Source organism: Pelobates fuscus, chromosome 1 (assembly GCF_036172605.1).
Source record: "Pelobates fuscus isolate aPelFus1 chromosome 1, aPelFus1.pri, whole genome shotgun sequence".
NCBI classification, from domain to species: domain Eukaryota; kingdom Metazoa; phylum Chordata; class Amphibia; order Anura; family Pelobatidae; genus Pelobates; species Pelobates fuscus.
The window spans coordinates 173493486-173507955 of NC_086317.1; the positions used below are offsets into that span (position 1 = coordinate 173493486).

The 14470-nt window shown below is 45.7% G+C and overlaps 1 protein-coding gene and 1 long non-coding RNA gene across 7 annotated transcripts in view; one reads left to right on the forward strand and one right to left on the reverse strand.

Annotated features, from left to right (window-relative positions):
- Nucleotides 1-1044: 1044 nt before the first annotated feature.
- Nucleotides 1045-10464, reverse strand: LOC134590366 (uncharacterized). The gene is made up of 3 exons (XR_010087306.1): nt 10394-10464; nt 1613-1705; nt 1045-1096 (listed from the first exon to the last, which is right to left on the reverse strand). It is a non-coding gene; the product is annotated as an uncharacterized LOC134590366 (long non-coding RNA).
- A 135-nt stretch (nt 10465-10599) lies between these two features.
- ACACA (acetyl-CoA carboxylase alpha) overlaps nt 10600-14470 on the forward strand; it is a 429246-nt gene continuing 425375 nt past the window's right edge. For 5 of the 6 annotated variants that reach the window (XM_063452842.1, XM_063452868.1, XM_063452860.1 and 2 more), the window contains exon 1: nt 10735-10853. The gene's annotated coding sequence lies outside the window, so the exon portion shown is untranslated. Of the gene's footprint in view, nt 10677-10734; nt 10854-14470 lie in introns of those variants that run through there. The other variant, XM_063452852.1, reaches the window with a different exon arrangement.

Genomic DNA, 14470 nt, shown 5'->3' on the forward strand with positions numbered 1-14470 from the left:
GACGTCATCTGGGCACTGTGCCCTTAAACTTACCCCCCGACATAGAGACATGCTTTCTGGGTCTCTATGCATATGCTAAAACTAATTGGTCTGCATGTGAGTCATGGAAGAGAGAGTACCCTATGACTAAAAAGAATATCAAACCACCTGATGGTGTCATTATTTATCCAGGGAACTACTCTTGCTACGCTATACAGGGTGGGTCAGGACAATTCCTGGGGAATTTTCCTCCTGGCTATTGTGCCACATACAGAACACCACCCCCAGTTGCCCTATTAGTGAAACAGGCTAGGTCCCTCGGTGACATATATTGGCTATGTGGTGATATGCAACTCAGATCCAGGCTTGAAGGCCTATGGTGGGGGGAATGTGCCCTAGCTAAAGTCATTATGCCCATACACATAATATCTGACAACCACCAAGGTATCCCTGACACCCCTCGTACCGATCTAAGGACAAAAAGGAGCACCCCTGTAAAGGGCAGCTTTGACCCATATATATATATATATAAATATTGATGCCATAGGGGTGCCAAGGGGGGTACCGAATGAATTCAAAGCAAGAGATGAAGTTGTAGCAGGGTTTGAATCTATTCTCCCAATCATCACAGCCAATAAGAATTTGAATTGGATTAATTATATCTATTACAACCAACAACATTTTGTTAATTACGCCAGAGATGCCCTTCAAGGATTGGCAGAACAATTACAAGTCACCTCCCAGATGACCTTTCAAAATAGAATAGCCCTAGATATGATTTTGGCTGAAAAAGGAGGAGTGTGTAAAATACTTCCGAACACTATGACATGTTGTACTTTCATCCCAGACAATGTTTGTTGCCATGTATTCATAAATACTTACAAAGGACAATTGACCAATCCACCCCGACTTTCCTTCACCAAGAACTGGATGCCGAAGACTGTGACAAGCCTTTTCCACCCCACAATCCTCTACAGTCCCTCCGCACCAACCACACAACTACTTCTTTTTAGGGATATTAGGGATAGTGTCTGTCTCTACGGGCTAAGTCTGTAGCGGGGGAGGTAGTGGACAAGCCACTGCTTGTCCTATGCGCAGCATCAAAAGAGTTCGAGACCTGTAAGACAGATGTGCGGCAGCCTTTGGGGACAGATTTAGACTTTTTCAGATTTGGGTTGCAGTTGTTAGTAAATAGTAATTTTAAGGGGGGACTGTTATGGATGTAAAAATGGTTTTAGAAAAATGCCTATTTACTCATGTATACCTATATTCAATATTTACTCAAAATGGCTGCTAGAGCACCCCTCCCTTTCGACTAACTACCTCATGTAACAAGATGGCGCCTGTATCCGGAGTAAAATCCCAGGAAGATGGTGACATCACGCCTTGTAGGATGTGCATTAGATAAAACACTTAACACCTAACCAATTAAAGATGTATTCTTACTGTTATCTACATTTTTGCATATGATGTATTCTAGTCTTTATAAGGGGCTGCCCAGCCCCCTAAGTAAATATTCCGAAGTTCTTCATTAACCTGCAAACTTGTGTCTGGTGTGATTTACTTCAGAAGCGTGCACGCATCCATTTTAAACAATTTGGTTTGGTCCACAACACTCCCCCCACACTCCCACCTCTGATGCTCGCCTTCAAGACTTCTCGAAGGCTGCACCGTTCCTGTGGAACTCACTTCCCTCCTCCGTTAGATGCTCACCCAGTCTCCACTCCTTCAAAAAAAAAAAATCATTACAAAACCACTGTCACTGTCACTGTCACTGTCACTGACCACTGTCACCACTGTCACTGTCATTAAACTATTAATAGCTCCCGACTGATTCCTCTCTTGCAACTGTCATTAGTCTAATACTATCCTTACCTTTTGTGTCACTTTACCCCACTCCCTCTAGCTTGTAAGCTCATTGAGCAGGGCCTTCAACCCCTCTGTTCCTGTGTGTCCAACTTGTCTGGTTACAACTACATGTTTGTTCGTCCACCCACTGTAAAGCGCTGCAGAATTTGTTGGCGCTATATAAAATAATAACATAATAATAAAAAGGACTGCAAGGGATTATAAACCGTGGTGGTAAGAAATTATTGGCTTGACTTACATCATGGAAGAGACAGTAGGTATCAACCACAGTGAAACCACCACAGAAACCTTATGGGCAGCGTCCCTGATGTCTCACCAGGTCTCACCATCTATCTCCCCATCACAATATTGCTCACACTGCTTTATGAATGTGAACTAACCCTATACAGTAACATTTGAGCATATAGTAGTATAACTAAGGATATAAGGCTCTTCCTACTCAACCCTTGGTGACACAGAGCTCTAAAACAGTAGCAAATAGTAGTTATTTTATCGAAGCACATTAAAATCGGATAAATCTGCAAAGGTGACCAACAAGTTCTTCCTCACGCTCTGCATTGGGAATCTGAATTTTCCTCATAGAGCTTCATTGATTCAATGCATCTCTATGAGGAAGTCCTGATTGGCCAAAACAGCTGTTCGTGAGAGTGTGTGTGTGTGTCTTCAGCACTTACCTTTCTCCAGCGCCGGACTCCCTTGCCGCTGGGGATCCCTCCGCCGCTCAGCTCCGAATGCGCATGCACGGCAAGAGCCGTGCGTGCATTCAAACCGCCCATAGGAAAGCATTACTCAATGCTTTCCTATGGACGTTCAGTGTCTTAGAATCGCGGAAGCTCCTCTAGCGGCTGTCAGTGAGACAGCCGCTAGAGGCTGGATTAACCGTCAGTGAAACATAGCAGTTTCTCTGAAACTGCTATGCTTTTAGCTGCAGGGTTAAAACTAGAGGGACCTGACACCCAGACCACTTCATTGAGCTGATGTGATCTGGGTGTCTGTAGTGGTCCTTTAACCCCTTAAGGACACATGACATGTGTGACATGTCATGATTCCCTTTTATTACAGAAGTTTGGTCCTTAAGGGGTTAAGTGTGTGTGCATCTGCATGCACTGGTGTACATACCGCGGTCGCAACCCTGCGACCAGGTGCCTGCCGCCATGTGTTGCGGCCCCGGCCTGCGCAAAGTAAGCGTGCGGCGGGGGCCCACGGATCAATTTTCGCACCGGGGCCCCATAGGTCATGTGTACGCCACTGGGTTGGGGAGCTTCTGTTCCCCTACCCGGTCTGACAGGATCCTGCAAGCAAGAACGCTCCTCCCGCGAGGAGCTGGAAGATGACGTCATGGCAACGCTCCGACCTCCCTGCTGTTCTCGCGGGAGAAGAGCGAAGTCAGCCTGCAGCCAGAGGAGCTGCAGGCTGAACAGCACGCGCCACCACTGGACCACCAGGGATTGAAAAGTTCCCCCTCTCCCCTGGGCCCTGACCAAAGGTAAAGGGGGAGGGGATTAAAAAAAGTGTTTTTTTTATATAAATATATCAATGCTATAACCCCCCCCCCCATACACACTCCTCCCCCCCACACACAGAACACCTTCACGCACACAGAACTCCTTCACACACACAGAACCCCTCCACACATAAAAAGCACCCCTCCACGCACACAGCACCCCTTCACGCACACAGCACCCCTTCACGCACACAGAACCCCTTCACGCACACAGAACACCTTCACGCACACAGCACCCCTTCACGCACACAGCACCCCTTCACGCACACAGAACCCCTTCACGCATACAGCACCCCTTCACACACACAGCACCCCTTCACACACACAGCACCCCTCCACGCACAAATGATTTCTTTCATGTTTGAGTGATAGTTTTCAGTTTTTTTCCCGCTTCCATATCTGCGCACTATGCTGGCGCGATGCATTACGGGGCTGGTATGGAATTTTTTTCCAGGGCTGCTTTTCATTCCCAGTCCGGCCCTGACCCCTCCACTAACCCCAACCCTAAGGAAACTCTCTGCAAATATCATTACTGGTATTAGAAAATAGGTTCCTAGTTAAAACAGTAGATAGTGGTCTGTGACCGCCATCTACTGGCAGTTTTCATAATTACATTCAATGTGATTATGCATGGCACACCATGATCAGTGCTCGGAAGCTGGCAAAGCCCAGCAGCAGGCACAATCGACTGCGGACATTCAGTGGTCATGGTGCTTGGAGCAACTCTTTGCAAAAAATGACACTTATAAAAGAAAAAGTAAAATAGTGAAATTGTCTGTTTGCTACTTTTCTTTAAAGTGTTTTAATGCGTACATCGTCAAGTAGCGTCTGCTGCCACTGCAAACAGGAATCTAATTGTGCACAAAGAAGTTCATCTATGGAGGATCCCGTGGGATCTTCCATCTAAACCAGTTTTTGTACTCCTGTGCATGTGTGAGAGTCAGGGCCGGACTGGGAATTAAAAGCAGCCCTGGAAAAAAATTATTTACCAGCCCCATAATGCGTCACGCCAGCATAATGTGCAAATACAGCGTTAGAAAAGATAATTTAAGATTAAAAATTATTACTCCAATGTAAAAAAAAAAAAGCCCATATAGGCTTCAAAAAAACCAAGAGTGCAGATTTATTTTAAGCAGACGTGCCTTTGCATATAACCAATGTTTCAGTCCAACTACCATGATATATTAAGGAAAGCTTGGTCATGGGACTGAAATGGTAAATGTATGTGGGGCACAACTGTAAAAAATGACGGTATCTTGTTTAGTTTGAAGTCCTGTGGGTGCGCTCTTCACTTTAAATATGTTATTGTGCTGGAGTATGCACCTAGCAACAAGACTTGGCCAATATCTGCTCATTACATATGGTACATATCAATTAAATTTCTCTGTGTATTACGTATATATATATATACATTAATATATGTGTAAATATAATAGGCATAATTATATATATATATATATATATATATATATATAAAACTAATACACACATTAATATACATGATAGATAGATATAGATATATATATACACCCACACCAGTGGCGGATCCAGAGCCTGATCTCGGGAGGGGCACTTATAGATTTAAAGAAATAATCCATGCACAATAACCACTACTGCTCTGTGTAGTGGTTATGGTGCCAGGAGTGCCCGGACCCGCTCCCAGAGTAAGTAGTCAAACCGTTTAAGAACAGTTTGACAACTTACCTGGGGTCTGCTGGGATATGGGGCTGTAGTAGGGTATAGGAGCAGTGGTGCAATGTGTGAGGGGTGCAGTTTGTGTGAAAGGTTCAGTGTGTAGGGTGTGTGGGGCAATGTGTGTTTGGGTGCCTGTGTGTGTGTGTGGGGCAATGTGTGTATGGGGGGGTCTAGGTGTGTGTATGGGGCTAGAGGTCGCAGTGGTGAGAGTGAACTCTAGCCCGTTGCTCCAGCGCTAGAGTTCACTTTCGCGAGAGCTGGAGCGTTGCCACTGTAACCGCGGCAACGCTCTGTACTCGCGCAAGAAGGACCCGGAGGAGCTGCAGGCTGAGCTCCCGGGTCCTCTCTTCCTCCCTCCCTTGCCGGCTGCCTGCATGGTGCCTCCAGAACAGGGAGGGAGACCTCTGATCTCCCCTCCGGTCCGTGAAGGCACATGGTGCTTGGACAGTGCCAGCCTGGGGGGGAAAGGGCAATTGCCCGTTGCCCCCCCTGGATCACACACACACATCTATGTTTCTTTCTCCCCCTCACTGCTCCTCTGTGTCCATGTCTTCCCTCTCCTTCCCAGTCACTCTCTTCCCCCTCTGCCTCTTTCGCCCCTCCCCTTGTGTATCTCTCTTCCCCTCTGTTTCTTTTTCCCCCTTTTCCCTGTCTCTCTCTCCCTCTCTAACATCTCTTTCTCCCCTTGTGTCTCACTCTCCCTCCCTCTCTGTCTCGCTCTATTCTCCCACTGTCTCTTTCTTCCCTATCTCTGCTTTATTCCCCCCCTCCCCTTGTGTCTCTATATTACAACCCTTGTGTCTCTATATTACCCCCCCTTGTGTCTCTATATTACACCCCCCTTGTGTCTCTATATTACACCCCCCCTTGTGCCCCTATATTCCCCCCCCTTGTGCCCCTATATTACCCCCCCTTGTGCCCCTATATTACCCCCCCTTGTGCCCCTATATTACCCCCCTTGTGCCCCAATATTACCCCCCCTTGTGCCCCAATATTACCCCCTCCCCCCTTGTGCCCCAATATTACCCCCCCTCCCCCTTGTGCCCCAATATTACCCCCCCTCCCCCTTGTGCCCCAATATTACCCCCCTCCCCCCTTGTGCCTCAATATTACCCCCTCCCCCTTGTGCCCCAATATTACCCCGCCCCCCTTGTGCCCCAATATTACCCCCCTCCCCCCGTGTGCCCCAATATTACCCCCCTCCCCCTTTGTGCCCCAATATTACCCCCCTCCCCCTTTGTGCCCCAATATTACCCCCCTCCCCCTTGTGCCCCAATATTACCCCCCCTTGTGCCCCAATATTACCCCCCCTCCCCCCGTGTGCCCCAATATTACCCCCCTCCCCCCTTGTGCCCCAATATTACCCCCCCTCCCCCCTTGTGCCCCAATATTACCCCCCTCCCCCCTTGTGCCCCATCCCCTCCATTTACCTGAGAGTAGTCAGAGGGGGCCGGCCGCTTTCTAGGCTGGTGCCGTCGGGCCGGGTGGCAGCCTCGCCGGTCCGGCGGCACTTCTAATGCTGAGGACGGAGGAGCATGAAGGAGGAGGGAGGAGCATGTCTCTGTACCATGCTTCCTCGCGGTTCCCACAATTCCCAGCACAGGAACCGCGAGGGAGCATGGTACAGAGACATGCTCCTCCCTCCTCCTTCATGCTCCTCCGTCCTCAGCATTAGAAGTGCCGCCGGACCGGCGAGGCTGCCACCCGGCCCGACGGCACCAGCCTAGAAAGCGGCCGGCCCCCTCTGAGTGTGCCACCGGACCGGCCACCCGGTGGCACATACCTCTGCAGCCCCCAGGTGCCGCGGCCCACCGGGAAATTTCCCGGTATCCCGGTGGGCCAGTCCGGCCCTGGGTCCTGGGAGCAAACGGCAAACATCAGCTCGCCAAGGAAAGAGTGGTTCATAATGGTCCCCAGGGCCGGTGCTAGGATTTTTGACTACACAGGCGAAGATGCATTTTGACGCCCCCCCCCCCCCCCCCCCGCACCCAAAAAAACCCAATGCATCTTCACCTCTGTGTCTCGTAGCCCCCCTTTTGAATTTTACCCCCATTAGTGTTGCATATCCACTCTCTTACCCCTCTGGTCCCTTTGTGCCTTACACCCCCCTTTAGTGTGTCTCATACAACCCCTCTTATGTATTTCTTACTTCCCCGTCAGACCCTTTCTATCTCTCTTTTTCTCCCATATAGACATAGACATAGATACAGGCAAAAATACATACATGCACAAATACACAAACATACAGACACACAACCATACAAGCACACAGTCACAAAGATATACAGACACACAGTCATAAAAGGCACACAATCAAACAAACACAGTCATACAATCTACACATTCAGGTACATTGTCGTACAAACACAGACAAACATTCATACAGACACAGGAACACACAAAAATACAGACACAGACATAAAGAAACATAGAGATTGGCATATAGAGACATACATACACAGTGATACAGAGACATACATACGCAGACAGTCATAAAGAGACATACAGACAAGGCATACAGAGACATACAAAGACAGACAAACAAAGAACCCTGCACACCGATACCGTGTAAATGCTCCGGCCATCCACAGTGGTAGTTGCTCCGACGTCAGGCAGACATCGCTGGATCCACCAGTAAAGTCTTCAAAAGGAATAAACGCAGGCAATACTCCAATAGTAAGGATGGTATATTTATTGATAGGTGACCAACCCCAGAGAAAGTGTGATGTTTCGGCTCAGCAGAGCCTTAATAATGCAATAATGCTCTGCTTAGCCGAAACGTTGCACTTTCTTTGGGGTGGTTCACCTATCAATAAATATACCATTATTACTATTAGAGTGTTGCCTGCGTTTATTCCTTTTGAATACATACACAGATCATCATACAGAGACATACAGACTGTATGTCTCTGTATGACGGTCTGTGTATGTACACAGGATGGCTAAAAGATAGACCCCCATCTGTCGTGCAACTTTAACAATGCTTTGAAAGCTGGGGCTCTACCGATTCCCCATGCTTGCAGGATTGTATTTAGCACGGAGCAGTTGTGTGTTTGACTGTAAGTATGTGTTTGTATAGAGTATGTTTGTGTGAATGTAGGGGTGAGTTTGTATGTAGTGTTTGAGTTTGAATGCAAGCATGCATTTACGTGTAGTGTTGGGTTTTTGAATGCAGGTGTGTGTTTATATATAATTTTGGTGTCTGATACAGACGTGTGTTTGTATGTAGTGTTGACATTTGAATGCAGGGGTGTGTTTGTATGTAGTGTTGAAGTTTGCATGCAGGTGGTTATTTGTGTGTAGTGTTGGTGTTTGAATGTTGAGATGTATGCACATATACACATACACTGCCACACACGCACACACTGTGATACACATACACGAAGATGCACACACTGACACACATGCAGATACACATATACACAAACGGATACACATTCAGATAGACAGACACACATATACAGATACACACAAACACTGACAGACATACAGATAAACACACACTGACATACAGACACACTGACAGACATACAGTTACACACACAGACACACTGACAGACACACACACACACTGACAGACATATGGATACACACAGACACAATGACAGACAGATATATACACACACAGACACACTGACAGACAGAAACACACAGGACACTGACAGACAGAAACACACACAGATACACTGACAGACATACAGGCACACTGACAGACATACGCACACACACATACACACACAAAGACACACTGACAGACATACACAGACAGACACACTGACAGACATATAGATACACACAGACACACTGACAGAAAGATATACACACACACACACACAGACACACTGACAGACATACACACACGGACACTGACAGACAGAAACACACAAGACACTGACAGATAGAAACACAGACAGACATACAGGCACACTGACAGACATATACACACACAAAGACACACTAACAGACAGACATACACAGACACACTGACAGACATATAGATACACACAGACAGATATATACACACACAGACACACTGACAGACATACACACACAAACATGCTGATCAAAATATACACTTTTCTAGCCATACACAGGAGGGTGGCTTACCTGGGATCTAGAGTGCTGGCTCAGGTAGTTGGGAGTTGGAGCTAGTCCTACCCAGCCCCCTCCTCTCTGCATTCTTCTTGGGAGGAAGTCCTCCCATGCTGAAATGAAGGTGTCCAGCGTTAGCTCCGCCCCTGCTGGGCGCGCTGTGTGCTACAGAGGGAGCAGGGATATGACGTGTTCATATCCCCGCCCCCTCCACACAGTCCGCGGCACTGTAGGGAAGAAGGCTGATTTGTGGGGATGCTGCTGCCGCTCGGCCACGCTTCAAGAAGTGACCGGCAGGAAAGGGACGCTGTGCGCTTCCCTCCTGCCGGTCACCCCGACATTTGCGCCCCCGGGCCGGTGCGCCCTAAGGCGGCCGCCTGTGCCGCCTTATGGACGCGCCGGCCCTGATGGTCCCTTTTGCTCAGGGCACCATCTGAAACCTAGCAGGTCGCCTTAGGGAATCTTTACAAAACAATGCATAGACCCCACAAGTTACAGTGGAACTTTATATGCGAATAAGGTTAAATGGCATGAGGAATGAAATGTGGCAAAACAATCTTTAACCCCTTAAGGACACATGACGTGTGACATGTCATGATTCCCTTTTATTCCAGAAGTTTGGTCCTTAGGGGGTTAAAAGCATATCTGAACACATGGTAAATGTAAGATGAAATGTGGCATGTAGGTGCTTTAGTCATTGCAACCTTAGTTGTCTCAGTTAGTGTAAATGTGAGAATTGCAACTGAGCTCTCCAAGTTTGTCTTATGCATTTTGAATGAGATTATGCCGAGTTTAATTTAAAAAGTGTGATTGTTTAAAAAAAACAGCAAAAAAAAACAGCTTTACTTCACAGTTTTGCCATGGATCTGAATCGAATATCAAACTTTATATAAAAGTTTTGGTCACTGACTAAAGAAGAGACCTCATCATCATCATCATCATCATCAAACAGGGCTAGCAAGGAAAGGACCCATCAGTTTGAGTAGTTTCAGCTCCCATCATCTCCCCATAAAGTGTAAGGAAGTAAACAAGGCCTCCAGAATCCATGGCTAGAAAAAGAATACAATACATTCTCTTTTCCCCCCGAGGATGGCAGCAGTCCTAGTACCAACACTACTTAGAGTATCTGTACCCCTATCCCTGACTGGGACAGAGTGGGGACACTCAGTGAAGGCTTCCCATAGGCCACCCATATAATAAATGGGAGAAATATGTATATATATTGTTGGAGGGCAAGACATGAACTACAGTAACCTTTCTGCCCGACCGGTTCTTTGAGTGAGCCGCAGCCCTGGGAGGCCCATCCGATGGGATGTATGTCATTGCTATAGCAATCCCAGCCGCACAGCCAGCGCCCTCCTCCTCTCTGAGCAGCTACTGGCAGACAGGCATTACACTGCTCGGACCATCCTGCTCAGCGACACCCCCCGCCGCCTCCAATTGGTTGCGCCCACTACTCCACAACACGCTCTGCAGCCAATCGCCGCGCTCGATCTCGCCGGTTCCTGGGGTTGGGTTCGGAGGTGAATGCACCGAGGTAACCTTGATCACACCACTTCTCTACTGCTAGGGGGGAGGCGGGGTATTACGGGAGGCTGGGCTAAACCTGTGAACCTGTATGGAGATATTGACGAGCATCCTCTGCTGAGGGCCTCATTTCATTCATTAATTTCCCAGCTGACTCCGGTGACATCTACTGCTCTATAATCACCAGGTGAGCAGTGTGACAGTACACACAGAGGGCTTAGTGACAGGACACTGACAGCTCTGTCTGTGCAGGTACAATGTGGAGGGGTTTATTTACTAAACTCTCTGTTGCAGATAATTAAAATTAATATTGCAGAAATTGAGGCACATAGAGCTGATCTAGAAAAAACAATATCCCCCAATTCAGCTATAGTCATAGTTTGGCTATTTGAGACAGAATTTATTTATTTTTTGGTGAGTTAGATATTGATTTGCTACAATTTTGGATTAGTAAATAAACTGTCATTGTCCAGATCATTTTTTTTTTTATTTACAGTCCTTGCTTAATGTAATAAATTGCCTAGTGACAATTAGGATTAATGATCACTATAGCAATGATCTCACTGTCAACGCATGCTTTGATACATACAGCGAAAACAAACATTGTGAGTTATTTTTATATTGTTTTCCAATGGTGTATAACTTGGGCATCTCTGCAATATGATCCCTGAGTGCCTGACAGTCTCTGGAATCTTGATGTGCTGAGATCTCTTCTGTTGTGTTCTGGTATGGAATAGGAGTATTCTGTTTAGGGTTTGTTGTGTTCTACTTGGAAACAGATCCTGATCTGTTGGAGGTACTTAAGTCGATCACAACTGAAGTAGTTAGCATAACAATAGGGCTGAAATGAAATCTGATCAAGTAGGGAAAACATGCTTTAACAAAAAGAACTGGTGTGTAACAGTGTTGGTAATGTTATAGATCAACTGGATTTCATAGGAGCACATGTTGTTAGCATCATAACTCCAAACGCGTGTATGCGTGTGTATAACTTCCTGGATTACTCATTCAGTACTGGGAGAACTTGAGGTTGTACTTCATATGAAACGATGTGTGAGGTGGCCGGATATATAGATAGATCAATGTTACTACCATGTGTAAAAGTGACAGCCTTTGTCGTTACAGATGTTTGTTAACTACACTTCTCTCTGTTAGCCCACATGTACACTTGATAATCTAAAGTGCATCATGTGCCTTTTTACAGTTTTCAATTGAATGTATTTCTTGCATACAGTACAACATAAGTATCTGAATTCTCATTCCAGTCAAATAGTTAAGTTTTCAGTTATCTGTGCATTACATGCAGTGACATGGGGGGTCAGGGCCAAAAGTAGAGGGGCAATTATAAAATCTCTCTCTCTCTCTATACAGTATATATATATATATATATATATATATATATATATATATATATTTCATTTGCCACTCTCCTGCATACCTCATGTCCAAGTAGGTAGACAATATGTGGTCCAGTGGGTCCCTGATGGTCTGGTGGGCTGCTGGTGGTTTCACTGGTGGTCCAGTGTGCAGCTGGTACCACATTCCCTCACAGTTCTGGTTTCTGGTGCTCTGTGATGATAACAGAGCGCAGGCTGACTCCTCACAGAGCACCAGAACCACGCTTTTAGACTCACTGCTGGCTCAAGGAGGAGTTCCCAATCAAAGCCAGACATTATGGGCATCCAGTTCTAGTGGCTTTATGGCACCTGGGGTACTTTTACGTACAACCCCCACATCCCTAGATTGGTGTATTTAGTGCAGCCAGGGAGCACTGATTTTGCTTTGCGAATCCACCAATAGCAAAAGGAACAGGCGCCGCAAGGGCGACGGTGTTTAAATTAAAGGGGCTCAGTATAATGTAAGTGGGGCCATGGCCCACCCTCCTAACGATGCCACTGGTTACATAGATAATTGTATTACAAATAACGAAGAAATCATGCAGACTGTTCTTATTCACTAAACACTAGATTGCAGTGATTTGAAAATTAAACAGTAAATTATAGGCAGCAATAGGTTTAGCTCATCCCTCTTGGCTTTTTAGGACAGGAAATACAGGATAAATAGGACACCTATTCCCCCCTCCCCACCACCAAAATAAAAAAGGCCCACCAGTCTTGTAACATGCTTGAAGAAAAAACAATAAACTAAAAAAAAGGGGGGGGGGGGGGAGGGGGGGAATGGAATTGATGCTGCCATGGATGTATCCAGAAAAAGAAAATTATGGTAAGTATGAAGACATTTTATATATTTCAATCTAATCAATGCCACCATATTTGGCTAATACCGAAGCTAAAGGAAGGAAGGGACTTAAGTAAATGAAAAGCACAATCAAATTAACAAAATGCCAATAGAAAGTAGTTTATTCACTCAAAGAGACCAAGGACAAATTATCCCTCTCAAATTTAAAGGATTCCATTGCATGCATATTCAATGCATTGTGTCTAATAAGTGTATTGACCCATGCCCAAGGAGGAAATCGATGCAGCTAAACCTCTGCTTTGACCTGAAATATTTAAGATGAGTCTGAATGACTGCCTCCACTCAGCCATTTTTGATAGGTAAATGGAGAGAGACATCTAGTTACTTCCAAAGTATGCCACCATTCTTCATCTGGATAAGATGAACACTGAAAAAATGGATGGCAAAATAATTTCATCATAAATTAGAGATGACGTAAGGACGGAACTGTGTGAAGCATCACCTGTGACAGGAACTATCCTGGGATGGAAACACAGGGTTCCAGATTCGCTGTTGGAATTTTGGGTGTGAGGGAGGAAACCTATTGTCCCAGTTGATGACCCCCCCAGGTTGTGATTGACCCTATAAATATGTATGCTTTGTGACAATTAATGTGTGTGTTTTACCCTTCACTAAGTGTTGTTTGGTGTTTCAAACAACACTTAGTGTTGAACTATCACTTCAGAACTGTCTTCTCCAGCGAGATGGAACTTTTAGCGGAGGTACTCAGCCGGAGTACATTACACCACCCTATCCAGATAAAAGACAGTAAATGGCTTTTTTTTTTTTTTTTTTTTTATTCTTTATTTATTCCAAGGCAAGACACCACATGAAATCATACATTACAACAGGGTTATAAATAGAATTCTGAAGACATATCCAAGTTCGCACGAGGTGAACAAGCATGTGTTTTTATAGAAACAAACTTCAACATAGTGCAGCAGACTGTTGTGTGTCAACTGCTGTAGTTTGTACATCAGTGGTGCCCCGCCAGGTTTTTTGATAAAGGGTAAAACAGTGAGAAACTGACCAACCATTGTTCCATTTCACTTGGGCATCCATATCGGAAGATGTCTGCCCCATTATAAGCGACTGGCATCCATGGTAATGACCAACCATTCCACATATAGAGAGAGCCCTGTTCACAGATTTAAAGGATTCTGCCACCACTTAAGGTCCTTGCAATGATTCTTGGAAATTAAACATTTTTTGACCATCACTGGATTGAATTCTTGATAAAGAAAAAGACATCTGAGGAGGATGAAGATGCCACTGATTTCACCAGTTCAGTAGTTGATGACAGACTTCACAGCATGCTCATAAATGGATCTACTGGAACTGAACTCTTTGCAACAATGTCTTCAACCTTCAAAAGAACACCATTCCCATTACGGTATTAAACCATGCCCTTAGAAAGCACATATATTGAGATGGAATGACCTGACTCTTTTTGTAGCGGGTTATCCAACTGAAGGTCTGAATGGATTGGAGAGCATTGTCTCTTAGAGATAACAGCTAGGAGAACTTTCTTAAAGGTGTTTGGGGTAGCGCTTAGGCCAAAAGGCA